This window comes from Dunckerocampus dactyliophorus, chromosome 1, assembly GCF_027744805.1.
Source record: "Dunckerocampus dactyliophorus isolate RoL2022-P2 chromosome 1, RoL_Ddac_1.1, whole genome shotgun sequence".
Taxonomy (NCBI): Eukaryota; Metazoa; Chordata; class Actinopteri; order Syngnathiformes; family Syngnathidae; genus Dunckerocampus; species Dunckerocampus dactyliophorus.
In genome coordinates this window covers 16530793-16545062 of record NC_072819.1, presented here as the reverse complement: position 1 = coordinate 16545062, position 14270 = coordinate 16530793, and the positions used below count along the sequence as shown (strand labels likewise).

Sequence of the window (14270 nt, the reverse complement as noted above, 5' to 3'; positions counted from 1 at the left end):
GCTTTCCTGAGGGCAACAGGTCAAACAGCTCAAAGTCAGGGCGGGAGCTGTCCTTGACAATGGTCCTTGCTGTGCTGAGGCAGCGGGAGGTGTAGATGGCCATCAGGGAGGGCAGAGGGCAGCTGATGATCTTCTGTGCTGCTTTTACCACTCTGTAGATTTATAAACTATTACCACTACTTGTGAATTTATATTTTTACGTGCATTATTACAGACATAAATAGACCGGAGTTTCGTAGTTATGTTTTTGTTTGGCAACATCATTTTATTGGCAAATGTTGTCTGTTAACAAAAAAGAATGGTTAAATGGACTGAGAATGAGTAAATGTGCTCACAAGACAATTTGAAGGAAAACTGGCCAAAAATAAATGGATAATAAGCATATATATACAACTTGGAGGATCATTAGTTATTTTTTGACCTGTGTAAAATAATAATGTGCTGAAACTGCTGTTGTCATTCATTTCCTCTCCCTTAATTAAAAAGATTCAGAAAGACAATCTGCTCTTCTAATTTGCATGATCTAGAGCGGTCGTCCAGTAATCGGAGGGTTCCCGCTTCCTCCATCCCAGTCACTGCTCTTGTGTCCATGGGCAAGACACGTTACCCACAATGCCTTCAGGGTCACCCATACTTAAATGTTTCGCTGACTAAGGTGCTGACCTTTGACCCGAATCCGATCCCCTGTTAGCATGTAAAGGCTGCCCACTGCTCTACACATCACAAGTGCAAATGAATTGCTATTTCATATATTCACCAGAAGAGTGTGCTACTCACGAACCACATCTGCCATGTTAATACTGTAAGAGCCATAGAATAAACACAGCATAATCTGTTATTCGCTGTTCAATTGCGGTAATGTAAAAAAGTTCTCAATTGCCAACGTGTGATGGAAGAACTTTGAGAGGCGCTGGCCGAGATAAAATATTAGTTATTTTACTTTGAAGAAATGCTTGTTTTAAATGAACAAACCAAGAATCAAGTTTATTTGTAGTTCTAAACTTAAGGTGTTTTTACTCGCTCACCTACGAGGTTATGCTTCTATCTATCTTTTCTTACAGCATTTTACAATATATGCAAATGATATTCAAATTAGACAATGACATCATCTAGCGACATCTTGCAACTTCTAGGATAGCTAATTCTACTTTTTTTACTGAAAAGTTGGCAACAGTGGGCAGGACTGCCTGTTTCCTGTTGTATGATTGCTAGCTGTTAGTGATCATAATGACTGAAAGCAGAAGTTACGCGGCCGTAGGTTGCCTGGAATACTGTAAATGAATCTCTGGCTCATGGAGGACGAGGAGGAGGAATATGTTGTAACAAGGATACAAAAATGCTACAGCCTAATGGCGCCAGGACAAGCCACGATCAGAGGAGTGAAATATGCGTCAGTCACTTAATTTCTTGTGTCCAATCTCGTAAGTTGAACATTAAAATTAAAGCTAAATTTGAACTTTGAGAGTGTTTAAACAAGAGAGAAATATGATACAATGTTATTGCCTGTCTGAGAAAAGTGTATAAAGTGTATGGTGAGGGGTTTTACAGCCTTAAAAACATATATAATATTTGGACAAAATATAGTTGGCTATTTCGCGGATTTCACTTATTGCGGGCTATTTTGGGAACCTATCCCCCGGAATAAATGAGGGAACACTATTTTGATTAACTTTGAAATTGTGAAAAACTAGTCATTAATATTTACAACAGTATTTCAAAGTTTACCGGTTAGATTTTATATATGTTATATGTTTTATTGAAAAAGAGGTAGATCATTATGACTTGTAAGTTTCATGCTGAAAACCTGTGTGCACCCCTGATATACATGTATAACGTACATAAATACGTAGTCATATTATTTTGAAATAAATATAGTAAATATATATTTTTTTTTCTAGATTTATAGTCAGAGGTAGATCTTTTAAAAGTAGCTCACAGGCTGAATAAGTGTGAGCACCCCTGTTGTAGGTACAAGGGATTATTTGTAACAAAAATTAAGTCTGGGCATTTAAAGAAGACATTTCTAGTTAGAGATTACATTAGACATTTAAAAAAAACATTAGCTGAGAAGGACTGTGTGGTGTTGCTGAAGTGACTTCTGATGACGTCTTCATGGGACATCTAGTAGAGTATTTGTGAGGTTTGTCCACCACATCATCCAACAAGTAAGTTTCAACGCTGATTGACTGTCATGTCATGCTACTAAGACTTTTATTTAAAACCAAAAAATAAGACAAGCAAAGTAATCATTAACAAACTTGTAACGACAAAAAAATCATCCAAAAACTCAGGACCATGAAATAATAATATCATTAAGTGCTTTGACTGGCAAATAAAGAGATTCATGAACCCTGCAGATGTAAATGAATCATAATACAGTATAATAGTGACACATTAAAAAACTTAATACATAATGTTGTGTAGCTATCCAAATAGCCTATTATTGCACAATTCTCTATATAAAGCCTATAGTAAAAATAACCACGTTAAGTCAAAAGTAATGAATAAAGTAGTTAGAATAAAGTAGTTAATATTATTACCTTGAGGTTACATCCATTAGAGGTGATTATTTTGTTTGACTCAAAGAAGGCCTTCAATAGAATGGAGTGGCACTTCCTTTTTTTGTGTGACAGGAATTTGGTTTACAGAATTTCTTGGATTTGCCATGGGAATTGAGTCTTCAGCCATCTGGCTGCTTCAGGAGAGTGGATGTTAATAAAGGTTGCTCAATACGAAGATAACCAAATATAGATAAGAATAATTTACTTTGGTTAAAAAAATGTTTTAAAAAAGTTTTCAGATACTTCTTAGACACAATTATTTATTTTTTTTATAAATTGAAAAACGTTTGTGTGCTTAACTTTTATTCGTATATAGAGTACATTCAGCCTTTCCTTCTCCAGGAAAATTTTGGATACTTTGTTGTTTTGGATGCTTTGTTACTCCTGGTGAGTTGGGTATGCACCCCTGATAAAAATTTTAAGACCAGTTGAAAAATTGCTAGAATTTGCATTTTGCGCATTTGGATCTTAATGAGGTTTTAAGTAGAGCTACAATATGCAAAAACAAGAAGGGGGAGTGAGATAAAAAGCACTTTGAAAAAGTAATTGATTGAAAACAACAATTCAACTGAAATAGGCTGTTTATCAGCTGATCAAAAGTTTAAGACCACAGGCTATAAAAGCCAAAATCTGTGCAAAATGTTCATTTTCTGTCAGGCATTCACAATGCCATGCCCTCCTGATGGCTAAAGCTAAGAAGCTTTCTCTTTTTGAACCACTGATCTGTATTGTAGCTCTACTTATAACCTCATTAAGATCCAAATGTGCAAAATGCAAATTCTAGCAATTTTTCAACTGGTCTTAAGATTTTCATCAGGAGTGTGTAATTGTTCATCTTGGTAGTCAAAGTCATTAATTCTTTCAGCAGTGCATGAAATATCTTGAATGCATTTGATATGCAGAAAGAAAAAAAATACGCTGGCTTTTCCTCTGTGGAAGGACGTCGGTGACAAGAAGCACCTAAAATATTGGCGACATGCTGACAAACAGAAACTGGCAGGCGCCACGATCCAACTCTGTGTGCACTCAGACAGTAGGCGGGGCTAGCGCACTAATCTGAGAAGCCACACTCACCGTGACCTCACCTTAGGTTTCTGCCCTGTACTTGATCAGGATCATACAGAAAATACATTTATAATACATTTCAATGGACAAAAATTTAAATATCTAAAATATATTTTTTAATGTTATTAATAATTTTTGTATTTTTCATTATGACAGGCTCTGCTTCACTTGCCTCCCCTGACTGCACGTCACTGCACCCGAGCTGGAAGCGTTCATAAATTGTCATGACTGTATATGCTGACGACCTCCTTTTGTACATCTTCGAAATCTTCGACAACTTTGGGTCTTACTTGTGTTACAAACTCCACAGAAGCGAACTCCTCCCCCTCAATTCTTCAGCCAAAAATATATCCCAGTCCTTCTTCCCTTTCACATATGCTATGGATGGATTTAAAGATTTGGGAGTGTACATTACGGATTACATAAACCGGCTTTTCTCCAAAAATTCCTCTCCTCTCATGGTAAAATGCAAAATGGGCTTTGAAAGGTTGTCTGGTCTCCCAATGCAGTATCTCTAGTTAGTCGAGTTAACTTGGTCAAGATGGTCATTTTAACCAAATTTCTATATCTTTTTTCTCATATTCCGGTGGTTATTAGGAAGTCTTCATAACAGTGATACAACCCCCCAAAATCTCTATAGGTGGCCTGTCTTCTACACTACTGTTGGTCTTGCAATATTCACAAACATTTGTACTAGATTAATAACAGTGGATGAATCTTGCCCCTTGTGGGTGGATACGGAGCTTCCATCATCTAACGTGCTTCCACCACTCCCTGGTCTGCTCTCTATCTCCCATTTACCTCCAACCCTGTGGTATCTAATAAGCAGTGGCGTACGGTGAGGTTCATGGCTGGTGAGGCACTGACTCCTTTTGAGTTAGTTTTTTTTAATGTTAATACAGGTTGTTCATTAAGAGGATAACTAAAAAAAAGAGACAAGAATAATTCACTTTTGTGAAAAAACATTTTCAAATTGTTTTCAGATACTTCTTAGTCACATTTATTTATTAACTGAAAAAAAAATGTGTTCATAAAGTTCTGATACTTTGTTGTACAAGTCTGATCACATCCTGGTGAGTTTGGGTATATAATCCTCCATCTTGGCAGTCAAATTCATATATTCTTTCAACAAAGTATAAAAAATATCTTACATTTGACTTGCTTGTAAATCTAGCTTTAGCCGGCACTGCTGTTTATGTATTTAAATAGTTTTAAATAAAAAAAAAAACACTGGCTTTTCATCTCTATAGAAGGACGGCAATGACAAGCACCTTCCAGCTCACACACGCTTGACCCCTTCAGGATGAAGAGGTACTGCACGTGCCTCCCGTATGACATTTCTATGTATTTTATTGTCTGATTAGCAAGAATAATGATGTCACACTTACATGAAAGGGATAGTTTGGATTTTTTTGACATGAAGTTGTATGACACCCCCATCAGCAGTGTAGTGCATCAACAGTGACTTTTCCCCCACTTCGTCCCGTGAGCCGAGTTCTGGTCGGCTTTTGCTGTTTAATAAAGTAGTTCCGGCTAGTTGGTGGGGTCACTTAAGTACAGCGTTCTGCTTCTCAAAACAATATGCGTTGAAAAGACAATCGCTCGGTGTTATTTTCTCTCCGTTCGTATCACTGCGCGCTGCCGCTTGTCCATTGTTGTGGATGTGTTCCACAGTGTTTACATACGCAGATGAAGACCGCTGCAACGCGAGAGTCCTCATCTGCTGTTGAACAATGTTGAAAAATAATTTATCCTTTCAATAATTAAACTCAAAGTCCTCTACAATCACTGTACTTTTACGTCTTTTACTGAGCTCCCAGATGAATTTGATTTGCCTAGCTCACTTACTTCGCCTTTTTTCAAGTCACGACATTTGTTCACACTCAAAACCTCAAATTTCCTAGTCGTCGCTCGGAAACTTTGATTGACTTGTTACTAGCCCTCGATGCTGTGCTTGAGCCCTTGCTAGTATTTATTATTTATGCCATTATTAACACAACTGACAGCCCATCGTCTGCCCCCAAGGAGTCCTGGGAGCAGGAACTAGGAACCAACTTGCCTGATGATTATTGGTACTGCGGTTAGTTCACTTCTTCTCAATTTGTGCAAGACTTTGCCTACTACAGTGTAAAGTGGTGCACAAAAACCCACTACACCAATTTTAAATGAACTCAGCTCTATCCTACAACCGATTCATGTAATAGATGTAAACAATCTACAGCCAATAATTCTCACTTTTGCCAAATTCAGGTCAGAAATCTAATATGAAAGAAAAAATGCAACAACAGAAAATCAACAAAAAATGTAACACAACAATATGAAAATACTGTATTCCATGGGTAGTCCTGAATGGGAGGTATTGAAGTGATGTCCACCTTCTGTCCTCCTTCTTGTCCAGTCTCCAACAGGATTGTTTTTCTGTGGCGAAAAATGTAAAAAAAGGTCAATGTGTCATCATTCAAGCACACAACAAACACAGGAAATATGCCGGTGAATATTATTTTGCACGGCGAAAATACCAAAATAGCATGTATTTTGGTGTCATGAGCACTTTAAACTTTGAAAAAAATACTACACATTGTCTAAATCCAACATGAGCAAACAGTCTGGTGACAGAGGAAGGAAAGCGTGACGGTGTGGGGGTGGCCACTATTAGGCTAACTCAAAAATAAATTAGCAAGGTTGCAGAGTCTCAGGTGTTAAACACATTACGGAATACCTTCACATGATGCTGATACTACATCATTATAGGTGAAAAATTGCCAGGTCAGATTTATCTAATCCATGTTGCAGTGTATCCCCGCACATTTGCAGATTTTTGGCCAAGAATGAAAGAAAAAAAATCTTTACAAAATATTTTGTTGTTGTTTTCTCCAAATATAGGCACATTTTTCACAGAAAAAAAGTATATCATAATTAAATTAATTAATTAAATAATTAAATATGTGATGATAAAGATTAAAATGGACAGCATACTGTAATAGTACAGTAAATTCTAGCAATTTTTGAAATGGTCTTAAAATTTTGATCAGGAGTGTGGAGACATTTTTATGATTGTGTCAATTACTTGCCATTAGTGGGTTGTCTCGGGTTGTAACCCCCACGATCTACTGTAACCATTTATAAGGAACAGTGCAACAAGAAAAAAGGCGCGAAATGATACTGTAGCTTAAAAGTAAGGTGCCAAAGGCCAAATCTGACCCATGAGTGACTTTTTTAATGATGTATTTATTATTACAGTATGTATTTATTATGATGTATTTATTTTATGCCACTTTCCCGCCTGCCCAGAGGTGTACTGGCATCAGTGAACATCAGTGAACAGGAGAGAACACATTACCTGTGGGATGACATTATTAGAAACACTTGGTCTAGAAGTATGATGACTTTGTCTAAATTTCTTATTATTATATTTTGGATTATTTTTTCTGTTTTCCCTGTACAGTGTCTAAGGTTTTTGAAAGAAGCTTATAAATCAAATGCATTACAGTATTATTATGAACTAGTGGTGAACCAGCTGCAGACATCCAGTTTGGACCACAAGATGGAGCTAGTATGTTGCTGCGAGTTAAGATGTTCATTATGGCATCTCATTACAAGGAATGCCATAACCAAGGTACAGGGAGGCTTACATTATATTGTCTCTGTTTTTCTTTTGGAAGATTCAGTTTCAGTAGCAGATTACTATCACTGTCCTGCTCCACTAAGAGACTGAGCAGATCATTCTTTCCTCACACCATGTGGCTTTTCAACACAACAGAGGGGGAGTGATTAAAACACACAAGGCTGAACTTATTACCGAGACTTGCTTTGTTTCTTCTTCTTGTTATTATGACAACTGTACAGCAAGTGTAACACTCTCATTTTAAAGCGCATGCAGAGGTAGCTACTTCAAATGCAGCTATTGCCATCTTGTGGAATATATATTTTTTTTAACTACATTGGGAGGTTGCCTACAGCCCCACCGTTAATGCCAATGTCTTTTGAAGCTGCACTGTTGGAGTTATTTCCTTTCGCAGCACATGACGACTATAGGAGACTGAGCAGTACATTGAAGAGGCGTTAATTTATGACATTTTGGTTTGAAGGTGACATTTTGAGGGGGATTTGACCATAGCCATGATTCGTACTTGAACAGACTCCTCTAAGAGAATTTGCCAGATTGCTAACAAAATTGAACTCGGTATACTAGACAGATAGAGGATGCTAAATTGTGAAGGTTGCAAGCTTTCACCATAGCGTGCGGTTGGAGCTTTGCAACAAAGTTTGCACACAACTGTTTGAGTCGTACCTTTGTTCCAATAATTTGCACGGCGGAGTGGAAACAATAAGTCATTGAGTTGCATCATTGCATGTTGTGACACATGCATTTTGGTGAACACGTCACAGAACAACATTACCGAAGTGAAGACTCAGGGCGCTACACTGCAGCCCCACCGCCTTGCTGTCTTCCCATCATACAGGCCAGATTGTCAGATCGTAAAACATTATGACATGTCCTTTTGAATTTGCCTGTAATGCAAAGTCAGTGGCGTGACTGGTGGCATGCATGCGTGTGACTCCAGACAACAAACACACACACACACCAACACACACATATACTGTACATCACAACCCAGCTGTGTGTGTCTTTCCCCGTCGTTCCCCATGCTCCAACCCATCTGCCAAATTCCTCTCCAGCCAAATGTGACTTGACATTTTCCGACACTGAATCAGCAGCGAAAGTAGGCTAGCACGCCGACCGCGGCCCCCTGGAAGATGGAGCTTCTTTGGAACAAGGGGGGTGGGGGAGAGAGCGTGCTTCCCAAAAGACCAAAGCCAAAAGAAGAAGAATCATAATAACATTATCCTAATGAGTCTTTAAACGCCAATTAAAGACTCCCAGCCATAATGACTCTTATGTGCATCTCCACCGGTGGACAATTCATTTATTAGTATCAATGAGTTATCTGTTGCTGAGTTCAGGACAGAGATGGGCAGGCATTGGCATTTGGCTGTGATTAATGAAACGACCTTCCCTACAGCCTTGGCTGGATTCTAGAAAAAAAATCTATTCCATTTAAAAGCTACCTCCAGGGAAGATGTCTGCTTTGGAACACCCATACGCTCAACCTCCACCAGGCAGTATCACCTTCATCACCAGGACATTACAGTTGCTGAAGATCAGTATCTGCAGCGGCCCCAACAGATGTATTTTATATATAATCAGAGCAATGATTCAAATAGATGTGTAGAAATAAACTTGTCTTTGGAACAATTTTCTTACATTTTACACTGGAATGTTTTCACAGACATAAATTGCAAAATACAACTACATAAAATTGGTCATATTTGCACACTATATTTAAAAAATTCTTTTGTAAACATAAATGCATAAATATTTTTGGATGCTCTGTTCTTATATTCAAATATGCACATTTCTCAATGCTTACTTAAAACATTTTAATTTTTTTTTTTACAGATTCCTGCACATTCCCAAAAAAACTCCAAAATATATTTATATACAGTGGTGTGAAAAAGTGTTTTCCCCCTTCCTGATTTCTTATTTTTTTGCATGTTTGTCACACTTAAATGTTTCAAATCATCAAACAAACTTATATATTAGTCAATGACAACACAACTGAACACAAAATGCAGTTTTTAAATGAAACTTTTATTATTAAGGGAGGAAAAAAAATCCAAACCTACATGACCCTGTGTGAAAAAGTGATTGCCTCCTAAACCTAATAACTGGTTGGGCCACCCTTACCAGCAACAACTGCAATCAAGCATTTGCAGTAACTTGTAATGAGTCTCTTACAGCGCTGTGGAGGAATTTTGTCCCACTCATCTTTGCAGAATTGTTGTCATTCAGCCACATTGGAGGGTTTTCCAGCATGAAGCGCCTTTTTAAGGTCATGCCACAGCATCTCAATAGGATTCAGGTCAAGACTTTGACTAGGCCACTCCAAAGTCTTCATTTTGTTTATCTTCAGCCATTCAGAGGTGGCCTTGCTGGTGTGTTTTGATCATTGTCCTGCTGCAGAACCCTGGTTTCAGCTTGAGGTCCGCAACAGATGGCCGGACATTCTCCTTCAGGATTTTTTGGTAGACAGCAGAATTCATGGTTCCATTTATCACATCAAGTCTTCCAGGTCCTGAAGTAGCAAAACCCAGACCATCAAACTACCACCACCATATTTTACGGTTGGTATGATCTTCTTTTTCTCAAATGCCTTGTTCCTTTTATGCAAGATGTAATGGGACACACACATTCCAAAAATTTCAACTTTTGTCTCGTCAGACCAGACAGTATTTTCCTAAAGACCTTAGGGATCATCAAGATGTTTTCTGGCAAAACATCGACAAACGTTTTTTGCCTTGTGTCTTTCTTATGGTGGAGTCATGAACACAGACCTTCACTGAGGCAATTGAGGCCTGCAGTTGTTGAAATGTTTTTGTAGGGTCTTTTGTGACCTCTTGGATGAGTCGTTGCTGCACTCTTGGGGTAATTTTGGTTGGCGGCCACTCCTAGGAAGGTTCAACACTGTTCCAGGTTTTCACCATTTGTGGATAAGGACTCTCACTGTGTTTCGCTGGAGTCGCAAAGCTTTAGAAATGGCTTTATAACCTTTTCCAGACTGATAGATCTCAATTAATCTCAGCTAAGTTATGTTTTAACGGGGGGCAATCACTTTTTCAACACAGGGCCATGTGGGTTTGGATTTCTTTCTCCCTTAATAATAAAAAGTTTCATTTAAAAACTGCATATTGTATTCAGTTGTGCTGTCATTGAGTAATATTTAAATTTTTGGATGAGCTGAAACATTTAAGTGTGACAAACATGCAAAAAACCACCACTTTATATTATTTATTATTTTGGCGCCAATCTGCACATCTAGCATTTAAGCGTTTAATTCAATAACAATTCTATTACATTACATGCACAGTCTTAAAAATGCAAAGCTTTATTATGTTATATTACCGTACTTCATTCACACAGTTTCTTCCAATAGGTGTTTTTTTTTAAACTTTTTGTTCATATTTTGTATCAAAGATTCTTAAACTGTGGTAGGAGTATGCGGGCTCCCTCAGGGGTGCCGGAGTCGTGCCACTGAGGGGCGAGACACTGCAGGTTTTCTTTCAAGACGGTCACTAAAGCAGGTGATTTTAACGATCAGCACCTCCTTCAATTTGAGGGAAGGAGCTCATCAGTTAAATCACCTGCTGGAGAAACTAGTTGGAGAGAAAACCTGCAGTGTCTCGGCCCTCCATTGACACAAGTGCAAGTGGTACTCCGGAACAGCAGAGATTTAAGTAAAAATAAAAGACAGACATATGAAATAATAGTTTAAATGTACACATACAAATGTATTGACGGAAGATTTGCTGAAATTAAATTAAAATGAACCTCAAAAAATGTATTTATGTTTAAGTCACGTCACAGTCACATATTGGAAGCTAAACCATGATGGCATGCAGACATTGCAGAAACGGTGGTACTTGCAAATGAAGACATTTTTGAGGTGGTACTTGGTGTAAAAATCTTGACAACCATTGAGTTGACGTGATAAATTGGGCAGTTCTGAGTATTCTCACTGAATGTTGTCCTGCAACAAGTGACCAGGCAAATTTTTACAGAAGTTTCACAATGAATCGCCAATGATTTTTGTTGCCGTTTGATTTATAACAATGTCACTAAAGAAGAAATTGGAATCAAAAGTTAATAAATGGAGGTCAACTTGCTAGCCTATCTTAGAGCCTCTGAGCACCCTTTGCTGGAATGCAAATGTGGCAGCAGCCGTGGTGATGATAATGATATTACAGGGTGCCCAAAGACATCTGTGAAGAAATTTCCATATTTGTCCCGTGGGCCCTTCATTGGTGGAGCATGGCATTAACATTTCTACATTGGTCCTGTTCCCACTAGAGCCAGTGTTGCCAACTTGGCGACTTTGTTGCTAGATCTGTCGCCATTCCAACCCCCCTTGACGACATACAGGTATTTTCTCAAAAGCGAATAGCGACAAATTTAGTGACTTTTTCCGGCGTCGCTGGGGAAATTTCCGGTATTTGGGGACTTAAAAGTGAAAGCACGTAGTCTGCATTTTGTGTTCTTTCGTTTTTAGGGTTTATTATCAACGGTTGTTAACTTTTGTTTTACACTTACACAATGCCTGTACAGAAAATGTAACAGTAGAACAGATGAATCATTTATGATTATCCAAGAGGTTCTTTCCTTTCTGTTTTCATTTCGTAAATGTAAGCGTCAGCTTTTCAGATGCCACGTCTGCTTTGCGGTAAGGACGTCTACTGCGACACATGGCGATAGCAGTCATACTAAACGTAACAATCCCGGCAGGAAATACAACACCAGGTAGTAGCAATATTTGAGCGTAATTACTTTTACTGTGACTAGTACCACCATTTTCACTGGTGGGGTACATGTTTAAACAGCTAAAATTATGCACAAAGCAAACAACAACCTGCTACCCAATAATTTACAAGCACTTTTGTCAATACGACCCAAGGGGAAACATTTTATTTAAAATGTTTGTACGCACGCAACACACTAAAAACTTTTAGCACATCAGCACATGGAAGGAAATGATTACGGCTTGAGCAAGGAACTCAATGTGCAATGTACTAATGTGAGTCATCAGCATTTATGATCTCATTATTTAATAAGGTAGTATCTGTCATCTATTTACAGCATCTCTTCATGACATTGTTTCTGTTAGTTTTATGTATTACACTACACACTCTGTTTTTATCCACAGTAGTCATTATAGAATGTTATGTCACTTGTTCTCCTGTCCTTATTTATTGATTCTTTTATTACTGAATAAATTAATCTACAAACTCTATTAACATTACTATTACAGCTCTTTATCCTTTTCTTTCATGATAAGAAAATTGGTAATGTGGTCCATGTTAGAAAGAGGAGTAAAGGAAGCTATTTTTGTCAAACAACAGAACCCATCATTGAATCGGAATGGTGGTTTGAGGTTTAATTTGGACCCTGTGTTCAGCAGGTTACTGAGACCAAAACCCACAGCTCTTAGTCTTGCAAATGAGGTGGAGCCAGGGCTGAGCCAGAACAATAGATGCTAACGAGCCAGTGTCAGAGTCGTTCATACACTACTCAGGGAGCGACACTTCCCTTTTATCGGAGGTGTTAACAGCAGGATAGGATTATACCACTACTCCGCCCAGGCTTAGTGTAAGGAACCAATAGGAGGGTGTTGGCACACCAATTCCGCCCACTCTTACTGTACTTAAGGCCTAGGCTACCAGCACTTATTAGTTCGCTGACGAAGCTCTTCGGATGAGGAGCGAAACGTCTGACACCTTCTTCACAGAAGTACAGATGACGTCTCAAGAAGCCTTTCCCTCGGTGGTCCATGTTAGACACGCAAAGTGAACAGAATACAGTAGATCCCCGCCTGCAGTCACATCCCCGCATATTCTCTTCCTTAAATCGAATTTTTAATTTTCATTTTCCAGCAGGAAGATGCTCTGACAAGACGCGATATGCACGAAAACTGCATGTTTTGAAAATACAATACTGTATACTGCATGTCTGTAGTTCTTTCTCAATCTGTAAAACTGCATTTTAAATGTGTGTAATAACTGTGAGAGGACTATTACAGAGTTAAGAGAACCAATCATTTTTTTTATGGGTGCGTCCTTTATTTTCACCATTCTCAGGGGTGTCTTAGACGTAACCCCACAAATAGCAGAGATCTAGTCTAACGATAATTGCTGAGAGATGAAGAAGGGGTAGGATTAAATAAACTCTACTCCTTTTTTGGACATGCTGAATTGTGCGATTGTAATATGTGATGTACTTCATTGCAACTTTGTTAAGCGTGTTCAAACTAAGCTAATATAGCCATTACCATTACCATGTGTCACGGTAGACGTCTTTACCACAGAGCGGACTTTTATGGTGGCATTTAAAAAGAAAGTGCCGCTCAAAATGAAAGCAGAAAAGAAAGAATAAATGCCTTTCGCCATTTGTTGAGGACTACTGTTTGTCCGGAGCTGTGTGCAGCGGCTTCCCTTATGGGACATAAGTGGAAAAAGTCTTAATACAGAAATTTTGTTTTACTTTAATCGTTGGGTTTGGGTTTCAATGTAAAATTTCATTAGTTGGACTGAGCGGAAGTTTTCTTTTCAGTGAAATCTAATAACAGCACATTGTACCGCTGTTGCTGCTGTAAAAGCACAGCTGAATATATGACGGAGAAACGTTTTGCTTATTACAATCACTCTCTCACAAGACAATGTAAATGTTAACACTACTCGAGTCATCATAAATGAAAAATTATTATTATTAGGCAATTTATTTAATTTTTGTAACTTAATTTCTCTGTGAATAATACATGAATTTTCATGCCAATAATGAATAATATGCAGGATATACATAATAATATATAGAATGCACATTGTAACTGTACTGTTGCATTAATGACACATACATTACCGTATATGTATGGGTATTTGCATCTTTGACATACTGTTGCATCTCTGATCTGATCTGCGTACATGCGTGCCTGTATTGACAGGTGACAGATCTTCTGGGCGGCTGAGCCGGACAGACAAGACGCATCACTGTCACCTCACGGCTGGTCTGACACAAAGCCGGAGCCACCATGACAG

General features: G+C 38.3%; 1 long non-coding RNA gene across 2 annotated transcripts in view; it reads left to right on the top strand.

The window, feature by feature from the left end:
* Positions 1 to 14270, top strand: part of LOC129190775 (uncharacterized) — a 17152-nt gene extending 2882 nt beyond the window's left edge. The window contains exon 3 of one of the 2 annotated variants that reach the window (XR_008573082.1): positions 14177 to 14270. This is a non-coding gene — a long non-coding RNA (uncharacterized LOC129190775). Of the gene's footprint in view, positions 1 to 3782; positions 4264 to 14176 lie in introns of those variants that run through there. The other variant, XR_008573078.1, reaches the window with a different exon arrangement.